This window comes from Aulonocara stuartgranti (genome assembly GCF_965226115.1).
Source record: "Aulonocara stuartgranti genome assembly, chromosome: 3".
In the NCBI taxonomy this organism is placed as follows: Eukaryota; Metazoa; Chordata; class Actinopteri; order Cichliformes; family Cichlidae; genus Aulonocara; species Aulonocara stuartgranti.
The window spans coordinates 13847355-13856238 of NC_138941.1; the positions used below are offsets into that span (position 1 = coordinate 13847355).

Genomic DNA, 8884 nt, shown 5'->3' on the forward strand with positions numbered 1-8884 from the left:
CTGCCGCTTCTCTGTCACCGGACATCTCCTTGCAGGAGGATGGACAGCTGTCTCCTGAGCAGGTCAGTCTGTCTGTACTATCATAAATTCTCTTCAACGCTTCCATGTAATTACACTAAAGTTACACCTCTCCACTCATGTAATAGCAACCAGAAGAACTATCAGCTGCCGCTTCTCTGTCACCGGACATCTCCTTGCAGGAGGATGGACAGCTGTCTCCTGAGCAGGTAAGTCATTAAAAATGCTTTCACATAAGTTATGATTGGTACTAGGATCATTGTTTAAATGACCACTTTATATTACATAAAAAATATTTTTTTAAAAAAAATAAACAATTAAATAAAGAATTTTATCAAATGTTGTAACATTGAATGAAATTTATATTTCATGACACTTCTCAACATTAATTTTTGCTATATATTATGACATTACAAACACTGGTTGTTAATATACTTAAAATACACAAGTATTTCAAGTATATTTACTGATATTACAGTAGTTATGTAACATGGACAAAATGTTTTCTCACAAAATAATTTTTTCCTCTTTTTTAGCCTAACAGCAACTCATCTGATGATGGATTCATAAGAATCAGGGTCCCACTTGCAACAAATTTTTTTTTCCTGAAAAGGAAAGAATGAACTAATATAAAAAATAAGAGATCCCAAAGAGGATACAAGGGACTACAGTGGACAAATCTGATTTCAGACGGAATACGGACTGTGTTTCCATATTGTTCCTTTGCCTTCAAAAGGCACAGAGTCAAGGCTTTGGACTCAGTAAGAAAGGGCCCTTTCTTCTGGTGTCTGGGTTACTGCAGTTTTGAGGATTGTCCAGTCACTGTCACTGTCACTGTAGATAATGAAGACAATCTAAAGGCAAAAGTCAATTTTCAAGGTTTCGAGTGTGTGCACAACCACTATGAACTAAGAAGAAGACCTGTAAGAGCTCATAAGAGAGATAAAATTGGCCATGAATTGGAAAAACAATTACCTAGAGCCATGTATCTGGAAACAATGAGCAAAATGGATGATGATGTTGTGCAATCGGGGTGTAGAGATGAAGTTCCAACTCCTCAAGTGTTGAGAAACATAGCCTTGGAAATCAGAAAGAAAAGTCGTCTTCATCATAATGAGATTATGAGTCTCCAGTTAATGGTGGCAAACAAGAAGAACAACCCAGAGGATGTATTGCAGAAAGTAATGTTACATCCAAAAGGTGTTTTTTTATGGTCTTCCAGGAGTATTGAGATCTTCCAGAGCCGCTGTCGGGAGGACATCGTTTATTTGGATGCTACAGGAAGTATCATGAAAAAAAGAAAGGGTTCGCCTCCTTTCTATGTTTACGAACTTATAGTAAGAAATCCACGGAAAACATCCTCCCCCCTACCAGTGGCTACATATTTAACCTGTGACCATACCACTGCCTCAGTCAAATATTTTTTGGAAGCATTTCTGACTGATGTTGCAAGGGCCTTTGGGCGCAAAGCCATGCGTTCACCTTTAATGCTTATGTGTGATGGATCTATGGTCCTAATGCAAGCTATCTGTTTAGCTTTTGCAAAAAAAAAATCTCTCTGACACAATGAATCATTATTATAACATCGCTTCGGGGAAAGGAAACAAGGAAGACTTCGAGGTTCCAATTCTTCACAGATGCCTTAGTCATGTTATGAAGAATGCTAAGGAGATCTGTAAAAAGTAGTAAGTGTAGTCCTTTTAATACGGTATTCACTTGTTTGTTTTTTTATTATGACATGTGACATGGCATTTCATTTTTCAATTTGGGAAAACATTATTACTGTTTTGGAAACACTTAAAGACAATTTTTTCTTTAACTGCAGTGCACCAAAGAACTACCATCTTGCAATGCACACTTTTGGAGTCTTCACTACTGCAACTTCATTAAAAGACCTCACTGACATGGTGCAAAGTGCTGCAGTTGTTTTTGGGAGTCCATGTAGTGGTGAGAATGTCGAAAAACATTTTCACAACCTTCAGTTGTTGATGCAGAAAGCCAATGTTGATGTTGATGGCAATGACAGAAACTCAAAAGCTGATGAGGACCTGAAGGTAAACCAAAGTCAATTTTTATTAAAACTAAAGGCTAAACTTTTGCCTCTTATATATCTTTTTAAATACTTTGGAATAGCATAATAATCACAAGTCACAAGTAATTTTAAATGTTTTATACAACATAATGTTGGGTTTTTAGATTATAGATATGAAAGATGAGTGTACACAATGTTCAAATCACATAATTATTCTGTTTTGTCTGTTGGCTAGGGAGTCAAGGGAAACAACCTCTTTGGGAGACATTTTAAGAAGCTCATTTCCAACACATCATTGGAGATGGATGGTGAGGCAAACCCTTACTACAGCAAGGGGCTCATGGAGCACATCAGCAAATATCTTCTTCCTTTTTCTGGATTATGGTCTGCAATAATGTTAGGTAAGCCATTTTAAAGTAAAAAAGTAATTAGTTTATAAAATGAAATTACACACATCAATATTATTCGAATCTTCAAAATCCAAAGGTGACCTTGGAAGACATGGCACTGGGAAAATGTATGAGCAGTACCACAACAAATACAATGCCTTAAGAAAGATCAAGAGACAAGTAAGACACCTGATTTTTAGTATATATACATATTTGTGTGGTGTGATTGAGAAACAGCGGGTCCAGAGGAGTCATCTGTATTGCAGATCATACAACATTGCACACAACAATGTGTATCTTTAAAAAAAATCACAATTAATGATTTCTTAATTTGATTTTTCAGAATATCACTGAGAATAATAAAACGCAGGGGATAATGGAGAAGAGCCAGTGGGATCTGAAACATATCCGTCTACGTTCGGGAAGGCTCACCAGGCTGGATGACTTTGTTGTCCAGTATCAAATCAGTCACACAGCGCTGCTGAAGGAGTACGAAGACTCAAAAAGAATGCTTCAAAGAAAGGTTTGCAAAATGACTGGCTGATGTCCATCAATGCTTTGCCGTTTCAAAATGGAACATTACAAAAAAGTGTTCTTGATGTGGTGGGATATTGAGGTGCCCCACATTGTGATGTTATAGCTTGTTTGCACCTGTGTGTCTTACTGGACATTTTTGTGTGTTTTGGTTTATTGTAAATTAAGGAAAATGTTGTCACAGCATTTCACTTGTAATTCCTAAACAATGTTCAATGACTCATATTTTTGGTTCAGAAATTTAGAGTGGACGAAGAAAAATGGAAGGAACGTCGCCAAAAAAAGAAGGGGAGATATGTAACAGTACTCCGCAAGCCATTTCCTTTCAAGAGATCTTCAAAGATGGTATAAAATGTTGCGCAAATTTATCGTTCATATATAAAGACCAATATTTTGCATAACATTTTTTGTATTTCTTGTACACAATATTTATATAGGTTGCTTCCTCTATGGCCCCGAGTTCCCCTGTGCAGACTGCTAAAGTTGAGGATGTTACCTTAGAAAATCCAGAATTACAGGTAGGATTGACAACTGCTAACATAAAGGATTCATCAAAGTAATAGTTATGCCTTCTTTTTCCATAGAAGATCCTTTCCATGACACAGTAATCAGTCATGGACACGTGTATGAAGGTCAAATCTTATTTAGTTACATGTTGATATTCATGTTCAACTCATTCGATGTGAATATCCAGGATTTTGGTTGACTAGTTGTAACCTTAACTTAAGTGGGAGGCACCAAAATTCAAAATGAATGCAGTGATCACATGGTAAATTTTGGGAATAACTAAATAAATAAATATTTTTTCCTCAGTAGAAACTGAATGGGAAAAAGCATTCGGGAACATAGTTAGAGTATGGGAAAATTAACTTTGCAAGTGTTGCCATTACAGCTTTGAGTTTATATAGTTACCAATGCTCAAGGGTGGCTGTAGCTCAGGTGGTAGAGCAGGTCATCTACTGATTTGAAGTTTGTTGGTTTGATTACTGGCTTCTCCTAGTCTGCATACCAAAAATCCAAGATACTAACCATAAATTGCTCTCCAGTGCATCCATCGATTGTGTGTGAATGTTACTTAGAACACACTTAGAAAAATCTGCTTGGGTGAATGCACAAGTTGTGTAAATCGCTTTGAATGCTCAGAAGAGTAGAAAAGTGCTTTATAAGAACCAGTTCATTTACCATTCAAGACTTGGAGTGATACATTTTGAATGAATTTTACAAAGACATATTGTTAATAACAGTCCATAAACTTTTGTTAGAAATAACAAAATCATGTTCAATAGCTGGTAAGATCGTATGTTAAGTGTGTTTTTCTTGAATGAGGAGGTCCTGTCTTTGTGGAAGAAAAGAGACACAGAGGTTGTGGTTTCTGTGCTTCCCTCAACAAACCATGGTACGTCCATAATTATCCGCCACAGTGATCTGCGAACCCTTCGACCACACCTGTGGCTAACAGGCGAGGTATATCAATGATTAATTTAAGCACTCATAACCACAATAATTCGACTGTGTAATGTAATTAAATTAAAAGGACATTATCATGTAATTATTTATCATTAACACAATTTAAAGTATATAAATTACATAGCTTTGTGTTTATGAAAATTCTTTACGTAGGTAATTGAAGGGCTTTTTCATTGTCTGGCAAAAAAGGAGCAAAAGGGGATCTACATTATGAACCATTACACAGCGGGATTGATTCTGTTTGGTGATCGGACACAGCTTTCTCGCCAAAGCTTGCGGAACGTAAGATGACTGTCCAATGTCCATATAATTATGTCCAAATACATTTAGAAAGAATTACTGATTGAATGCTAATAGAATTCCACAAACTGTAAGAAATACATAAATGTTTTCTGACAGGTAAACTTCGATCAGTACCAGGCCATTGTCACGTTTGTTAACATTAAAAATGTACACTGGAAGTTTCTGGTAAGCAACAATATTATAACTTTAAAGTCTGTGTATTTTTTTAATGACGATATATTAATATTGTTTTAATGATTTATCTTTGCTACAGTTCATCAATGCAGTGAATCACACTGTTTATCTCCTTGATCCTTCCCCAAGTTCATCAGAGGAGGAAGACTCTAAACTCGCTGCACGTAAATTCAGGTACTTAGGCTTCAACACATTTTGTTATATGCAAATAGGCTTTACAAGTTAGTTTACTACAACTGCATTTTTGTAGAAGCTTTTTGTACCTGGCCCCACAATGCGTGTTTCTCTGTTGGCATCCTCTTGGCCAGGTCTCATTTGCAAAATAAATCAGTACGGTTAAATAAAAATTATCAGGTGAACAAATTATTAAGACAATAATTCTGATGGCAAAAGAGCCAAAAGAGACAGGCCAAAAAATAAATCAATAAAAAATAAATAAAATTCTCTTTAATTCTGTAAAATATGTTTTTTTTAAAATTAGGAAATATGACATATACCAAATTGTATAATGCTTTGTAATAATGTGCAGTGATTACTTAAAAATGAGGAGAACCTGCCACGCAAAAACAGAATGGGTGGACATTAAATGGAAGGGAGGTGTCTTGACCCATCCAGTGCAGAAGGATGGCTTCAGCTGTGGAGTATTGGTGGTGATGGTAAGTGATGATAATATACATTTGTATATAATTTCTTACTTGTTTGCCATACCATCATGCCATGTTCAGAAGAATATCCACATCCATAACAGTAGCTGTAATATATATGAATACATCTAATTCTAAATTTCACATGATACTGCACAAATTAAGTATATGGTTAATACTTTGGTGCCCTAAGTCATGCAGATTTTGGGACATACTCTTTTTAGGATTTGCAAATATTAAGGCTGCACAGCGATTGCAGATAGTACTTATACTTTAAAGAGAGCAAGTCACCGTCTGGAATTATTTCCTGTGTCATAATGGTGCATTATCAGTAATCTCATTCTCTCGCTGAGCACGCTCTGGTGAATGGCTAGCACATCATGATGCAGGTGGTATGTATTGTCCAGCATTGTGGTTAACTTGGAAAACATCCACATCTCTGACAGCACCTTACGAGACTTATGGGACACCCTGTGGACTCACTTTATTGAGTCTCTGTGGCACTAGCATAACACAGGTTGCGACTCTCCACACCATTTTTATAGAATATACTGAGTATTGCCCAACAGATGTTAAAAGAAGTCAGCTGCCCACACATTGGAAGCAGACTATATCTAATAACTAGTAACTAGAGATGTTCCCTATTTCAGTTATTCATCAGCATCTAAGAATATACTGGCCCTCTGGCCCTTACTGTAGAGTGGAGTGTTATTTTTAACCCTGTCCATTTTGTTCTCTATGTTTACAAGGTATATCACATAGTTATTCATCCACGATGTCCATTTCAACAACTGAGTGTTAGAAGTTACCTGGTGTTCATAAAGACTTAAATCTATTTATTGCTCTTTGTTTTTCATACTGTTTATGCAAGATTATAAACATCAGAAATTTTATATTGAGCAGAATTGTGGGGTTTTTTTTCACAATTAAAATTTTGAGTATTTCTCGGTAGATGGCACGGGCAGTGATGAAAGTATTTCCAGATTTGCCCGTCATGAAATTTAAAACATCAAAAGAGAAAATGGCAGAGGAAAGAAAATTGATGGCTGTGGAGATACTACAAGCATCAGGTTGGTTTGGGGGTGAATAAGAGAGAAAATGTGTGTGTGTATATATATATGTATTTGAATGTATATGTGTGTGTGTGTGTAGATTGAAATGTATTATTCTGTTAGTAGTATTATTATAGTGCACAATGGCACTTTATGCTGTGGTCTAATCGATAGAAATTTTTAAGTACACTGTTTAACATATGCATAAATTGGCCTTCAAACGAATGTCTATATAATGTGTTTTGATCCTGTATTTTAGTTTTTGACACTAACAGCAACTGTGCCATGTGTTCGCTGACCAAGCCACCTGGATCAGGACCTTCAATGATGAACTGGGTGAGTTGGAGGGTATTTGAATTTCTCAAAAATGTGTAAAAGACTTTGACTATAAATGGGCTTTTTTTGCTTTGTCTGTTTAACTTTAAATAGATACAATGTGACGCCTGTCAAAGATGGTACCATGAACAGTGCCTTGACATGACCAACAATGACTTTCAAAAAGCAAAGGAAGAAGCGTGGAATTGTCTCCTGTGCTGTTAAACCACAGACTTATTGGATGCTTGTGTCAAAATATTTGAAGACGTACTCTGTTGTCTCCACCAAAGTGATAATTTGAGCAACATAATACGGTGAAACGTTTTCATACATATTTCATTCACATTTCCGTGATGTTGTCATTTACATTTAAAGCACATTTAATGTTATCATGACTGCACCTTTTGTAATTTACAATTTATTCTCCTTGTATCGAGCTGTTCCCTTTTTCTGGGTTTTGTTTTCCAAGATAAACAGATTTACCTATGTTACTTTTATGAAAATAGTTATATTTCATAACATTACAAATACAAAGAAAAGATTGTGTCATTAATATGTAAAGAAAAGAAATCCACTTCAGTAAATTTTAATAAATAAAATCAGAATGACTTGATATTGATATGGTGTCACTGTGGGGCTGTATACTGTTGATCTGGAGTGGAATTACCCTGTGGAAACAAGAATTTTCCATTTTAGAGCATTTTGAATCGTTAGGAGATTAAGTCAAATATCCGCAATTTCAAAGGGTCATTACTATGAAAAGCAAAATCAGAATGACTTGATATTGATATGGTATCACTGTGGGGTTGTATACTGTTGATCTAAAGTGGAATTACCCTGTGGAAACAGGAATTTTCCATTTTAGAGCATTTTGAAATCACTGAAAGTTAGGTCAATTATGGACAATTTGAAAAGGCTTTTATTTTTGAAAGCAAAATCAGAATGACTTGATACTGATATGGTATCACTGTGAGGTTGTATACTATTGATCTAAAGTGGAATTACCCTGTGGAAACAGGAATTTTCCATTTTAGAGCATTTTGAAATCACTGAAAGTTAGGTCAATTATGGACAATTTGAAAAGGCTTTTATTTTTGAAAGCAAAATCAGAATGACTTGATACTGATATGGTATCACTGTGAGGTTGTATACTGTTGATCTAAAGTGGAATTACCCTGTGGAAACAGCAAAATTCTATTTAAGAGCATTTTGAAATCGTTCCAAGAGTAAGTCAGTTATGGGCAATTTTAAAAGACTTTTATTTTGGAAGGCAAAATCAGAATGACTTGATATTGATATTGTATCACTGTGGGGCTGTATACTGTTGATCTAAAGTGAAATTATCCTGTGGAAACAGGATTTTTTCTATTTAGAGCATTTCAAAATCGTTACAAAAGTAAGTCATATATGGGCAATTTCAATGGGCCATTACTTTGGAAAGTAAAATCAGACTGACTTGATATTGACATGGTATCACTGTGGGGCTTTATACTGTAAATACAGAGTGGAATTATCCTGTGGAAACAGGAATTTTCCATTTTAGAGCATTTTGAAATCACTGAAAGTTAGGTCAATTGTGGACAATTTGAAAGGGCTTTTATTTTTGAAAACAAAATCAGAATGACTTGATATTGATATGGTATCACTGTGGGGTTGTATACTGTTGATCTAAGGTGGAATTACCCTGTGGAAACAGGAATTTTCCATTTTAGAGCATTTTGAATCGTTAGAAGATTAAGTCAAATATCGGCAATTTCAAAGGGCCATTATTATGAAAAGCAAAATCAGAATGACTTGATATTGATATGGTATCACCGTGGGGTTGTATACTGTTGATCTAAAGTGGAATTACCCTGTGGAAACAGGAATTTTCCATTTTAGAGCATTTTGAAATCGTTCCAAGAGTAAGTCAGTTATGGGCAATTTTAAAAGACTTTTATTTTGGAAGGCAAAATC

General features: G+C 35.4%; 2 long non-coding RNA genes across 2 annotated transcripts; both read left to right on the forward strand.

The window, feature by feature from the left end:
* Positions 1–636, forward strand: LOC309703343. The gene is made up of 3 exons (XR_014275865.1): positions 1–62; positions 147–227; positions 555–636. It is a non-coding gene; the product is annotated as an uncharacterized lncRNA (long non-coding RNA).
* Positions 637–1971: 1335 nt separating this feature from the next.
* Positions 1972–2619, forward strand: LOC309702159. The gene is made up of 3 exons (XR_014275393.1): positions 1972–2072; positions 2286–2451; positions 2537–2619. It is a non-coding gene; the product is annotated as an uncharacterized lncRNA (long non-coding RNA).
* The last annotated feature ends 6265 nt before the right edge of the window (positions 2620–8884 follow it).